General features: G+C 43.0%; 1 long non-coding RNA gene across 1 annotated transcript in view; it reads right to left on the bottom strand.

Moving 5' to 3' along the window:
- Positions 1 to 1,971: 1,971 nt before the first annotated feature.
- The window catches only part of LOC123764001 (uncharacterized), a 103,142-nt gene continuing 90,418 nt past the window's right edge, over positions 1,972 to 14,695 (bottom strand). Inside the window, exon 3 of the long non-coding RNA XR_011231209.1 lies at positions 1,972 to 6,715. This is a non-coding gene — a long non-coding RNA (uncharacterized lncRNA). The remainder of the gene's footprint in view (positions 6,716 to 14,695) is intronic.

Raw genomic sequence — 14,695 nt, forward strand, 5'->3', positions numbered from 1 at the left:
AAGTGTAAGGAAGTCTTGAAAAGATCTTGGTTAGAAATCAATGACAAAATTCTGTCAAAGGTACAGAGCAATCTTGAAATTTCTGTCTGATATCGCTGAATGCTTTTCGCACTTTCCAAAGTCGATAATTTTGATCAACATTTGCAATTTTTCAAAGTGTAGGCACTGTAGAAATATCAGGAATCTGTCTCATGACAAATACGTGTTGAACACTGGGCTTGGAACAGCACAAATTTTGTTCCAATAATCCTGTATTACGTGTTTCATGGAATATTTCATAAGCAGACACAGAGCTAGGAACACATACAATTCAGCCACAGTGGTGTCCCTCCATCGTGTCATATGTAAATTAGGTAATAAGCCACCTGCAATAAGTTGCAGTGCATACCTGTTGGTTTCATCTGCAAGATGTTGCATGAATGGCTCATCAAAATAAGCCATAAAATATTCACTTTCATTCATATCTTCACCGGAATATGGGGAAAGTCGGTGCAACACCAAAATCAGTACAGTATCATCAAATTGTGGTTTGTGTAGTACAAAATTATCACAGTCCTTACCTCGTGAATTCACCCGTGCTCCTTGCACTGGCACTGTAACACCACCATGGAAACTGCTAACACACTGTTCACCTATGCTACTTGTATCAGAAGTAGCATCACTGAACCCAGAAAACGATTCATCTATAGTATCACTTTTTTCAAAAATTGTTGATGACACAGTTGGTGATAATAATGGCAAGTACAATGGCATGGGAGGCCGCAGCACACCTGGCACTCAACCTCTATTGGATATTCTTGCTGTATCGTCCTCATCCATGTCTGTATCACTTGTATCCGACACTTGTGTTAAATCTTTATTGTGCCTTGCTTCATCAATATCACTACCCTTATCTTCTTCATACAATAAGGTCTGAATTTCACCATCAGAGAGCGATCTTTCAACACTGCATCCCACAGGGAATTAGGAGCTGGAGGCGCATGCATCAGCCGTGGTTGCTCGATCAGAACTGAGGCTACCCACAATTCCTGGGGCATTCTGAGAATTATTTTCAAAATGGCTGCTGTTGCGTACTGGAAGTCCTTATGCCTCCATTTCGTATCCAATCTATCGCACATGCACTTTGAATATTACGATATCTTAAAATTGGGTTTTCTCAGCTTGCGCAACACCTACCTCGAATAATGTCGGGAGGCGCAGTGCAGTGGTTAAGAACCGTCAGTCCGTCGAGATCAGGCTCAGTAACAAAGGCAAGGTTAGACACATCAAATATTCCCCATGCACAAACACTTCATGTACGGTTCTACGGGTTCTACGGGTGAGAGAGAGAGTGCCTTCTCAACTCACCCGGCGTCAAAACAGAAGACAGCGGAAAGAATATTCAAGAACGGCACCAAGTTGGTAGGAAGGAACATTCAGAGAAGAGGTGGAGAATGAAAAATGAAATATGATGAAGAGGAAAAAGAAACTGGCAAAATTACTAAAGACAGCTGAAGGAGCATAAAGGCTTGAAAAGAACAGAAAAAATGCTGTCCTATGAAGCATCACTCCGACAGCCGCCCACCAAGCCCCATCATGACAACAATGAGCTGGAAAGTGAGGGGAAATAACAGTTTGAAACTACCGAAATTTTGGCCTCCACAATCAGTTCACGTAACTTGTTCCAACCATCCACCGTTCTGTTTGCAAAAGTGACTTTTCTTATACAATATTTCTTTGGCACTTTTGTTTAGTTAGCTTAAATCTATGAGCACTTGTTCTTGCAGTTCCAGGTATCAAAAATTCTAACTTAGAAATTTTGTCATTCCCATTACCTTTTGTTTGCAGTGATCATATTACCTCTTTATCTTGTCTTATAGTTTTGCCTTATTTAATGCCTCTAACCTCTCCTCGTGGCTCTTGTCTTTCAGTTTCGGAAGCCACTGTAACGTTTGTTTATGAATATGAGTTTGGGTGACGAGACTGAAAGAGTTTAGTGGTTATTTATGTTTAATATAGTCTTGGTTACAGCAGTTGGTCATTGGAAATATAATGGAAATTGCTCTTTCCTGGCAAGTAAGGTTAATGCAGTTCTTTGCCCAGTTGTCTTTGTCAGCAGCCTTCGTGGTGGAGAACTTCCCCACACTTAGCTACAGTTGTGCATTTTTATACCCTGGTGGAGCTCCATGCTGCCTGGCTCCATGAATAAGTTGATTTACTCCGTTCTGGGTCATCTGCAGGTGCCTAATTATCCAGTGGCAGCGTTGTCAACTTTGCCCAAGTTGTATCTACCCATGCTCCGGGAAACAGTGGCTGCGTTCTACTCTACCCAGGTCGACAGAATAAGTTGGTCCAGTCATTTGATTCTGTTTGGTCCTTTGCTCTCTTGTCCTCCTCCCCCTCCCACCCCACCTCTTTTCACCTCTCTTCTCTTTCCAGAGGAAGGTGGTTGCTCAGTTACTGTCAGCCTACTTCCGACCCTTTGTGTTCCCATTGTTTTCATCTTTGTTCTCAGAGGCAGTCTGCTAGGGCTGGGGGCCTCGCCAGCTGCTAGTTAAGGTAAGCCCTCACTGGAACCTGATTCAGGGTCGTATGTGCCTTCCTTCACCGGTTTATCTTCTGCTTGTTGGCACCATTCTTGCACTTTGCAGAGGGCAACAGCTGGTTGTGGTTTGTGCAGCCCCTTCTGCAGTTCACACCATTGATGAGACGGTGGTGGGAGGTTCACCTAGTTTGCAGACTCCTGGTCCCAAGATCTGTGGGGCTTTTCAGGTCATTTTGTGCAACATGTGGTGAAATTGGTCAATCCTTCCTCCCTTCTGGGCATTCAGGGCTTTTGGGGCAGGCTTCTATCCCTCACCTTCGCCAAGTCATTGTGAAGATGGCATCCTCCGTGCTTGAAATTAGCAAATATTGACACCTTAGCAAATAGATGACTGCATCTATTTGCTAGGTGTCTAGTCTCTTTCCGGTTCCAAAATGGGATTTGGCGGAGCTCCATTTCCTTACTGATCTTTAGGGGTTAAACAGAGTTCATTCCCTGCCCCACTTTCAGTAAGACCATCCTGGCCCGGGTTGGTCTCGTGTCTGAGACGGGACCTTTGGGATGCTTATTGGCATGTTCCTATACATTCAGGGTTCAGAGAATGGTTAGGTTTTGCAGTGGAATGTAAGGCATACCGCTTCAGGGTTCTTCCCTTTGGCTTGAATCTGGCACCGTATGTTTTCATCAGTTTGGCTCATGATGCTTCAACCAATGAGTTTGGACCTCAATCGCCCTTCATCAGTTGCTACGTCACCTGCTTATTCTTGGGCTTTTTGGCTTTCAATTCTTTGGTGCCCCTCCTCCGTCACTGCTTGATGGTTTCACGGACATATTGGCTCTGGGTTGTGGTTTCCTGACCAAGGCCTCCAAGGGTCATTGGCTGGGTCCATCTTGTTGGGTAATTACCTATGTGTAATTACCCAAATGTAGTTACACGATGAGAGCTATGCTCATGGTGTTCCATTTTCCCGGTACTCTGTCGTATAACGCTTTGAAACTACCGATTGTTTTGGCCTCCACCACCTTTTCCCTTAACTTGTTCCAACCTGTCTAATACTGTTTTCAAAAGAAAACTTTCTAATATTTTTTGGGCACTATTTTGTTTCCTTAGGTTGAATCTGTGTCCTCTTATTCTTGAAGTTGCTGGTTTCAGGAATTCCTCTTTGTCAATTTGGTCGATTTCTGTTAGTATTTTGTAAGTGGTGATCATATAACCTGTTTTTCTTCTATCTTTTAGTTTGGATATGAGAATTTGCAGCCGTGTGACAGCAAACATTCAGATTCCTCCAGGCTCTATGCTCCAGCTTCACTTGGATTCATTCCCCCCCTGTGGTTTATTGTCTGAATAGGAGAGGGGGGGGGGGGGATGGCTCCCTTCAGTCCATTATCCTTTTGAGCTGGATGCTGTGGGTAGCTCATTTGCTCCATTCTTATGGGTTTGGTTCTCTGCACAGTTCATGTTTAGGGAGTGTCCAGCGTTCTTGTGGATAGGTGAATGGATGGATCCATCCTGCCTCGTGGATGTTACCATCTCCATGGAGTGAACAATCAACTCTACCTCCTTCCTTTGGCTTTGCGAGATGTTCAGGTGCCCTGATGTGGATCGCTTTGAGTCAGCTTGGAATCAATGCCTTCCTCTCTATGTCGCTCTGTTCCTCGATCACGAGGCCCTTGTGGTGGATACTTTTTAGCTGGATTGGTTGCGGTGGGGGTATCTGTACCTCCTTCACCCAGTCCAGCTGTTGCTCCAGGTCCTGGCCAGTCTGGTGTCCTACCAGGAAAGGTGGTCCTTCTGGTTCCTTGGTGGCCAGCTCAGCCTTGGTTTCAGGTGCTGCTTGCTTGGTGTCTGAACCCACGTGTTTTTTCCATAGCTCTCATTTTTCACAAGATCAATTCAGTGACGTACCTCGCTGGTTCAAACTTCTCCTCAGCTCTTTGCAGCTGGTCATTCTGATTCATCTTCACCACGATCTCTACAAGGCAAATGGGTGGTTGATGTGACTGGTGTCCCATCTACTTTTGTCTTTCCGTCAGTTTTACAAGGTTTCTTGGCACTCTTTTCGTCACTTTCCTTTTCCTTCGTCGTTACTCTTCAGTTTCCATTCCTGTGGTCTTATTGTTCCCTTCTTGCTTGGTTCGTGACCAGCATCACATCCCAAATACTATTACCTTTTTTGTTTGGCACCTGCAGAGCCGCGGCTGCTTTCATTTGCCGTTGATACTTCCTTGGTGTTTTTCTTTCTCAAGTATTGTTTCTTTTCATGTTCATGTCCCATCTGAACCCACTTGGTCCTTGGATTGTACGTGCTCTTTTCTTTTTTCCTCTTCTCGGTTTCCAGTGTACCCCTCAGTCTAGGATTTTTCCTAGGGATTTTTTCCTGTTGGCACTTGCCTCCCGTTATAGGGTTGGAGAGCTTCATGCTCTTCTCCAGAGTTGTAGTTTTTGGCTGTTTGGGTGTTACATTTCTCTACTGCTGTCTCCTTTTCTGGCAGAGAATGAGTCTGTGCTTCCAGAGTGATCTTTTGATTGTTGATGCTTGATTGGTTAGACTTTGTCCAGTGGCACACTGCTGTTTCCTTCATGCCAATGATTCTGCCTCGGTGGATGCCGTGTGGGTTGATCCAGTTTACTTGGTTCTCTAAGGCTGGTATTTTCCAGGTCTGCATTGTCGTCAGGTCTAGCCAGCCTGGGGTCAATTCTCGTGCCATGATGTTCGTCAATATGCTGCTTTATAGCAACTTGCTCAACCAGTGATGAACAGTTACTCTCTCTACTGTCTCCCTGCCTCAGTTACATGGCAAGGCATTTTGAAGTGTAGTGTCAATTACTTAACATGTGAATGATGACCTGGGTGGGCTGTTGTCTCTTGGCTTCAGGGATGACCAACTCCATTTCCTTCAACTGGTCAAGCATGATTTAATGGACAACTTTGCCTTTGATGTTACCTATTTTAAAAGATCAAAGTAATTATTTAACATTTCTTCTAAATAGTACCTAACCTAATACAGTAGATTAAGAAGAATAAGCTTTTTAGGCAAACTGATTTGGTTTTGCTCCTATATGAACCTATACATTGCACTAGATTAGAGTTCGTAGAAACATTTTTAAACACTTATAGTATTATAGTTCTCCTAGATGAATATTTTTTTCACATTCTAGGTTAGACTTTTGTGAAAAACCTTTTGCTCAATAAAAGCACTGTTATGGTATCTTTTTCTCTGTGACCCTTCACATGTTTTATTTGGCTAGATTTATGTTTAAAGCTTTTTGGACACTCTGAGCACTGATAGGGTTTTTCTTCTGAATGAACCCTCATATGTTGTACTAGATTACTACTAACTGAAAAGCTTTTTTGACACTTTGAGCATTTAAATGGCTTTTCTCCTGTATGAACTCTCATATGACGTACTAGATTAAACTTACTTGAACAACTTTTGTCACACTCTGAGCACTGATATGGTTTCTCTCCTGTATGAACCCTTACATGTTTTACTAGATTACATTTAACCGAAAAACATTTTAGACACTTAGGACACTGATATGGTTTCTCTCCTGTATGAACCTTCATGTGCTCTGACACACCTGTTTTGCTTGAAAATGTCTTAAAACACTCGGTACACTGAAATGGTTTCTCACCTGCATGAACATTCATATGATTTATTATGTCACACTTTTTCTTATAGCTTTTTAGACACTCGCTGCACTGATATTGTTTCTTTCCTAAGTGAGCCTTCATGATTTACTGCAGTAGATAATACTTCTGTGTAATTTTGCACTAAAGCTTAGAGAACCCATTAGATGCAAGCTTAGAGAACTCTTTAGATGCACCAAACAAAGTGGTTACTCGCTTGAATGAACTCTCATATTTATTGTAAATATACTTTTATTATGATTACTTTTTGCAATCAGCTGAAGGAATCAGGACATAGGAAAACATGCTTACAGTTAGCTATATGCTTCAAGTTAATACTTGAAAAGTTTATTGTTCATGTTAATAAATAATTTGTTTAAATATTCCTTTAATTAAACAGAAGATCAACAAGAGTTTTACACAAACAACCATTCTGTGTATATTGCTTGACGGGGGGGGGGGGGGGGGGGGGTGTTGTAGCGATAAAACACCCAACAATGTGTAATTTTAGGCTTTTTGAGCTCAAATGTGCATTTCTGGAGCAGCTTTCATTAACAGTCTGAAATAGAAGAAAAAGGCTGATGATTTGTCCTCGTGCAAATTGCATGTGTATGACCGTGCAAAAATATATATACTTTTGCCTTCTGAATTAAGTTCAATACCTATCAACATCTGGAGGGTTATTAAGATCCCCATACAATAGTCTACTGATGAACCAGCAAGAATATTTTAGTCAGCGAGAGCTGATAAAGATAGATCACGATCTGTTGGTAGTCGGCAACTTCAACTTGAAATCCATAGAGTGGGAGGCATATGAAGCTAGAACAGAGGAATTCTGGATTTGTAGATTTGTAAATTTCATTCTTGAAACATTCATGTTTCAACATGTTAAACAAACTATGAGGATGAGGGAAGGGGATATTCCCTACATGCTGGATTTGATATTTACCAGGAATAATGAAGAGATATTTGACATTCAGGACCCACTCCCTTGGGTAAAATTTACCATATCTTTTATGGGAATAAATTATGCAATGCGTAATAATCTAGAAGAAAATGAAGTTGAAGCAGTTGAAATCTATACATTCATAAACAACAAATTGCAGGTAAAGGGTAATATTCAGAGGTTGAAAATGGGAAACAGATTCATGGAAAATGAAAATGAAATGTGTGAAACATTAAACAAAAAGTGTGTTTGTACAAAATGAAATCTTCAGGGAACCAGACACAATAAGAATTCCAGAGAACAACATAGAGCACATAGAGGTGTCCAGAGATGAAGTGGAAAAAATGCTCAAGGAGCTAAGTAAGAACAAAGCAGTTGGTCCAGATGGAGTTCCACCATGGGTTCTGAGAGAATGTGCATCTGAGCTAAGCATTCCACTTCAACTGATTTTTCAGGCATCCCTGTGTACAGGACTTGTAGCAGATTTGTGGAAAAAGGCTAACATAGTTCCAGTCTACAAACGTGGCAGCAGGGAAGACCCCCTTAATAACAGAACTGTATCATTGACAAGTGTAATAGTCAAAATATTGGAAAAATAATTGAAACTAAATGGGTAAAACACCTGGAGAAAAAACGATAAAACATCAGACAGACAGTATGGTTTTCGATCTGGAAGATCCTGTGTAACGAATTTACTCAGTTTCTATGATCAAGCTACAGAAATTTTACAGGAAAGAGATGGTTGGGTTGAATGCATCTATCTGGACCTAAAAATGGCTTTTGACAGAGTTCTACATTAGAGGTTGTTCTGGAAACTAGAACATATTGGAGGGGTGACAGGTAAGCATCTAACATGGATGAAAAATTTCCTAATTGATAGAAAAATGAGGGCCGTAATCAGAGGCAATGCTTCGTATTGGAGGAATGTTACGAGTGGAGTACCACAGGGTTCAGTTCTTGCACCGGTAATGTTCATTGTCTACATAAACGATCTACCAGTGGGAATACAGAATTACATGAACATGTTTGCTGATTATGCTAAGATAATAGGGAAAATAAGAAACCTAGATGATTGTCATGCCCTTCAAGAAGACCTGGACAAAATAAGTATATGGAGCAAAACTTGGCAAATGGAATTTAATGTGAATAAATGCCATGTTATGGAATGTTGAATTGGAGAACATAAACCCCACACAACCTATAAATTATGTGAGAAATCTTTAAAGAATTCTGACAAAGAAAGGGATCTAGGGGTGGTTCTAGATAGAAAACTGTCACCTGAGGACCACATTAAGAACATTGTGCGAGGAGCCTATGCTACATTTTCTAACTTTAGAATTGCCTTTAAATACATGGACGGAGAAATACTAAAGAAACTGTTCAAGACTTTTGTTAGACCAAAGCTGGAATATGCAGTGGTTGTGTGGTGCCCATATCTTAAGAAGCACATCAACAAACTGGAAAAGGTGCAAAGACATACCACTAAGTGGCTCCCAGAACTGAAGGACAAGAGCTACGAGGAAAGGTTAGAGGCATTAAATATGCAGAAGATAGAAGAAAAAGAAACTATATGATTACTACGCACAAAATAGTAACAGAACTCGATAAAATTGATAGGGAAGAAGTCCCTATTCTTAAGACCTGGGACTTCAAGAACAAGAGGACACGACTCAAGCTAAGGAAACAAAGGTGTTGTAAAAACATTAGAAAATTTTCTTTTGCAGAGTGGTAGACGGTTGGAACAAAATAAGTGAGGTGGTGGTGGATGCCAAAACCGTCAGTAGTTTCAAAGCGTTATATGGCAATGAGTGCTGGGAAGATGGGACAACACGAGCATAGCTCTCATCTTGTAACTACACTTAGGTAATTATACACACTCTCACACACACATGGCTGACCAGAACATTGAAAAGGTTTTTAGGCTTGGACAGTACAACAAGGACAGAGACTGATTGATAAAAGTGGTATTCACAAGCGAGAACACAAAAGAGGACCTGTTAGCAAGGAAGAGCACACTAGCAAATGTGCCAAAGTTCAAAACAGTATTCCTGCAGAGGAATATGACACGGGAAGAGAGAATGACTGCAGCAACAGAAAGGACGGAACGCAGGCGCACACACACACACACACACACACACACACACACACACAGAGAGAGAGAGAGAGAGAGAGAGAGAGAGAGAGAGAGAGAGAGAGAGAGAGAGAGAGAGAGAGAGAGAGAGAGAGAGAGAGAGAGAGAGAGAGGAGAGAGAGAGAGAGGAGAGAGAGGAGAGAGAGAGAGAGGAGAGAGAGGAGAGAGAGAGAGAGAGAGAGAGAGAGAGAGAGAGAGAGGAGAGAGAGAGAGAGAGAGAGAGAGAGAGAGAGAGAGAGAGAGAGAGAGAGAGAGAGAGAGAGAGAGAGAGAGAGAGAGAGAGAGAGAGAGAGAGAGAGAGAGAGAGAGAGAGAGAGAGAGAGAGAGAGGAGAGAGAGAGAGAGAGAGAGAGAGAGAGAGAGAGAGAGAGAGAGAGAGAGAGAGAGAGAGAGAGAGAGGAGAGAGAGAGAGAGAGAGAGAGAGAGAGAGAGAGAGAGAGAGAGAGAGAGAGAGAGAGAGAGAGAGAGAGAGAGAGAGAGAGAGAAGAGAGAGAGAGAGAGAGAGAGAGAGAGAGAGAGAGAGAGAGAGAGAGAGAGAGAGAGAGAGAGAGAGAGAGAGAGAGAGAGAGAGAGAGAGAGAAGAGAGAGAGAGAGAGAGAGAGAGAGAGAGAGAGAGAGAGAGAGAGAGAGAGAGAGAGAGAAGAGAAGAGAGAGAGAGAGAGAAGAGAGAGAGAGAGAGAGAGAGAGAGAGAGAGAGAGAGAGAGAGAGAGAGAGAGAGAGAGAGAGAGAGAGAGAGAGAGAGAGAGAGAGAGAGAGAGAGAGAGAGAGAGAGAGAGAGAGAGAGAGAGAGAGAGAGAGAGAGAGAGAGAGAGAGAGAGAGAGAGAGAGAGAGAGAGAGAGAGAGGAGAGAGAGAGAGAGAGAGAGAGAGAGAGAGAGGAGAGAGAGAGGAGAGAGAGAGGAGAGAGAGAGAGAGAGAGAGAGAGAGAGAGAGAGAGAGAGAGAGAGAGAGAGAGAGAGAGAGAGAGAGCGGGGGGGGGGGGGGGGAGGAATCGGGAAACTACGGAAAAAATCGGAAAAAAAAAACCCGAACTCTGCAATCCCAGAGGGAAGTGGGGAATCCTCCACACGCAGTTCAACAGCCCCTGTGAGAGGAGCACCACCCTCACCTCCCACTCAATAATAGTCCTACCTGCCCCCAATCCCTGCCAGCCGCCCACTAAATGCACATCTAGGGCACCCTCCCCCGCCCCTACTCCCCAGGACCTTCTTTCTCCCCCACTCCCCTAGCCCTCGCTTCTCCACCACCCCCGAGCCCTCCATTCTCCCCCACTCCCCTAAGCCTCACATTCTCCCTCATCCCCCTAAGCCCCCTTTCTCCCCCCACCCCTCAAGCCCTCCCCCCCTCTTCTGCCCTCCCCACCCATGCCCTCCTTTCTCCCCCACCCACCCGGTCGGCCGAGCGGACAGCACACTGGACTTGTGATCCTGTGGTCCCGGGCTCGATCCCAGGCGCCGCCGAGAAACAATGGGCAGTTTCTTTCACCCTATGCCCCTGTTACCTAGCAGTAAAATAGGTACCTGGGTGTTAGTCAGCTGTCACGGGCTGCTTCCTGGGGGTGGAGGCCTGGTCGAGGACCGGGCCGCAGGTACACTAAAGCCTCAAAATCATCTCAAGATAACCACCCAAGGCTCCCCCCCCCCTCCTAAACCCCATTTCTCTCCCACACCGACAAACCCTCAATCCACCACCCTACCAGATCCTCCCAGCCCCCACACACCCCGGATCCCACAGGTCCCCTCTTCCCATGCCCTCTCAGCCTGGACCCTCCCTATTTCCCTACTTCAAGAGATTCACCAGAAACTGAGGAAGGACAGAAGAAAATTTCAAGATGATGTACTCGAATATAAATGTGATTACAAGCAAGACAAGTGAACTAAGGGAAAGAGCACAAGAAGTGAACCTGGATGTAATTGAACTCACAGAAACTAAACTCTCAGGAATCATAATGAATGCAGTGTTTCCCCCAGGACTACATGGTGATGAGGAAAGGGAGGGAAGAAAGAGGCGGCAGAGTGGCCCTACTAATGAGAAAGGAATGAAATTTCGAGAAGGGTATCCAGAGCTGCAGGGGGATTCAGACTACATAACGGGCACCATGACGATGGGAGGACCAAGGGTAGTAGTAGCAGTAATATATAACCCTCCACCAAATGACAGAAGACCCAGGCAAGAGTATAACAACAACAACAACAACATGGCAGTTAACACTATAATTGAGAGGGCAGCCGCTGCTGCCGGTAGAAACAGTTCCCATCTGCTCATCATGGCAGGATTTCAATCACGGAAGGATAGACTGGGAGAACAAGGAACTGCATGGAGGTGAGGATACATGAAGAGCTAAACTATTGGAGGTGTCGACAGAAAACTTTTTAAGCTAGCATGTCAGGGAACCCATAAGAATGAGAGGCAACGATGAACCAGCGAGACTCAACCTAGTCTTCACTCTGAACGACTCCGACATAAGGGAAATTGGTTTTGAGGTCCCAGTAGGAATGAGCGATCACAGTGTACTGACGTTTGAGTATCTGGTCAAAGAAGGGCTAATGAAATCAAGGAAGTGAACTGAAAACAAAAGGATGGCATTCCAAAAGGGAAACTATGAGGAGATAAGAAAATTCCTGACAGATATACCATGGGAAACAGAGCTCAGGGGAAAGACGGCCCAAGACATGATGGACTACATCACGCAGAAGTGCAAGAAGGCAGCAGTCAAGTTTGTCCCAATCCAAAGGGAAAAAAAATAAATGCAGATGAGAAACCCATGGTTAAATCAGAGATGTAGTCTATCTAAGCACCGAAGAAAAAGGCCATGAAGAAACTACAGAAATAACAGGACACTTGAGAGCAGAGAAAGAAACTGAGTGCTAGGAATGAATACGTCAGGGTGAGAAGAGAGGCAGAAGAGCAATGTGAAAAACGACATAGCAAGCAAGGCAAAGACTCAACCCAAATTGCTGCACAGCTACATCAGGAGGAAAAACAACAGTGAAGGAACAGGTATTTAAACTGAGGATAGGGCAGACAGATTCACTACAAACGACAAGGAAGTGTGCGAAGGAACTGAATAAGAAATTCCAGAAGGTCTTCACATTAGAGCAAGGAGAAGTTCCAGAGATAAGAGAAGGAATACTTAACCAGGCACCGACTAAAAGAGTTTGGGATTACCAGTGGGGATGTAAGAAATCTTTTGCTAGAGTTGGATGTGACAAAGGCTATAAGCCCGGATGGAATATCGCCATGGATACTAAAGGATGGAGCAGAAGCATTGTGCCTGCCACTCTCCATGGTGTATAACAAATCATTGGTAACAGATGAACTGCCAAAAATTTTTAAGATGGCAAATGTAATCCCAATATACAAGGAGGAGGATAGACAGGGGGCACTGAACTACAGGCCAGTGTCCCTAACTTGCATACCATGAAAGTTGATGCAGAAGACTGCAAAAAACGCCAGTGAAACATCTGGAGCGAAGGAACTTTGTGACACATCATCAACATGGGTTCAGGGATGGCAAGTCATGCCTCACAGGATTAATTGAATTCTATGAGCAGGCAACAAGAATCAGGCAAGAAAGAGAAAGGTGGGCAGAATGCATATTTTTGGATTGCCAGAAAGCCTTTGACACAGTACCACACCAGAGACTAGTGCAAAAGCTGGAGATGCAAGTAGGAGTGAAAGGGAAGATACTCCATTGGATAAGGGAGTAAAGTGGTACCTTTGTTCATGACCATAATCCATTCCCAGAGACACGTCGTCATCCAAAAATTTGTCACCTAAAGCGAATTTTATCGTATGAAGTACAGTATCCACTCAATTTAACGGCCTCTTTTATACCGATCTGCCGGTATTAACGACCGGTTTGGGAGACCGGTATCTGGAGCCTGCTATACCGGTCTGCGGTCGATATTACCGACGGTCTGTCGGTATTGGGTTTGTTGTGGCATCAGCGTCCCCTGACATGGCGACCAGGCCACCGACCTGGATCGTCCAGAGTCATATATTACATCTTAATTTTCTTTTAAAATGATTCACTTTAATGAAGAAAATTGTAAATTATTATTAATAAAATATTTTGAAACAGTTTTTATTAAGCAAAAGTCTTTGTTTTCTTATTAAATACCTTTTATAGTATAGGCACTAGGTATTTTTTTTCCCACGGACCTAGAATGTACTCCGCCAGGCCATGTGTTCCCATTGTTTACTCTGAACTCGTGCGGCTAGCTTCAATTGTGAAGGATATTACTGTACTGTAATTGTGATCTTCTTTTTAATTTACAAAAATGCCAGAAGTTACCCAAAGGAAGCGCCTGACGGTTGCACAGAAGCTGGAGTTAATTAAGAAACTTGATAAAGGATATTCTCATGCACGAGCAGCAGCAGAGTTTAACATCGGGAAAAGTACAGTAAGTGACATCAAGAAACAGAAGGATACTCTATTAAAATATGCCTGAAAATAAGTGTACATACAGTATGTACCCTGTATACAATATAAACAATATAAAACAAGCGCTGCAGAGGATGACGTAATCTTCACAGCTTCGTAATCTTCAGCTTCATTAAAAGTAAGTCAATTTACCAATTTTATTATAGTATTACAAGATATTAATTGTTTTTTTTCAACAAAAGCTACATATTAGTCTCTGCAAATGTATATTCTATCGTCAGCAGAGAATAGGTGAGCTCAAAATATTTCGTCTTGGCTAGCTCTCAGTGACAAGGCTCGATCGCCATTGTTATGGCATGGCCGCCACAGCCTGTGTTGTAACATTAAAAATACATTACCTGCACTGTTCAGGGTAAATCAAAACACATCTCTAAAATATTATTGAGAAAATATTAACTTGCTGATTGATACATGAAATATTTTGCAATACAAAGGAATGAATCAATTTTTTCCCACCCATCTGGGCTTGATCAGACCGTGTTCACACATCATCCATGCAGCAGCCAACAACTGGCTTAATCGTCGGTGTGGCACTAAATTGGAATGCAATTACACAATGAACTTTATTTAATTTTAGTTATACAGTATAAAATATATCCTACCTGAATGTTACTTGAAAAATTACCCGACCCGACTTAACTTCGGAAATAACGGAGCTCCGGAAATAACGACTAGGGCTCAGCCCCATATAGGCCGTTAAATTGAGTGGATACTGTAATGTAAATTAAATTAATCCATTCCACGCCCCCCAAAAAAACTTTAAAATACATTTTATTCTAAATACTACTCATATTTTCACATACAAAACAATCAGGTATATATATAAACCATACATACACTAAATGAAAATTTATTTGCACTTCACCTTTACTGATGACTATTGTTGGTGTAGGAGAGATGGTGAGGAGGGAGACAGGAGGGGGAAGATGTGTTGGTGTATAGGGAGGGTGAGGTGGGGGGAGGTGATACCAACCCATGCTCGGCCTAAGTCCATTCAAATCTGCATCACTGATTCC

The sequence above is a fragment of the Procambarus clarkii genome, chromosome 5, assembly GCF_040958095.1.
Source record: "Procambarus clarkii isolate CNS0578487 chromosome 5, FALCON_Pclarkii_2.0, whole genome shotgun sequence".
NCBI classification, from domain to species: Eukaryota; Metazoa; Arthropoda; class Malacostraca; order Decapoda; family Cambaridae; genus Procambarus; species Procambarus clarkii.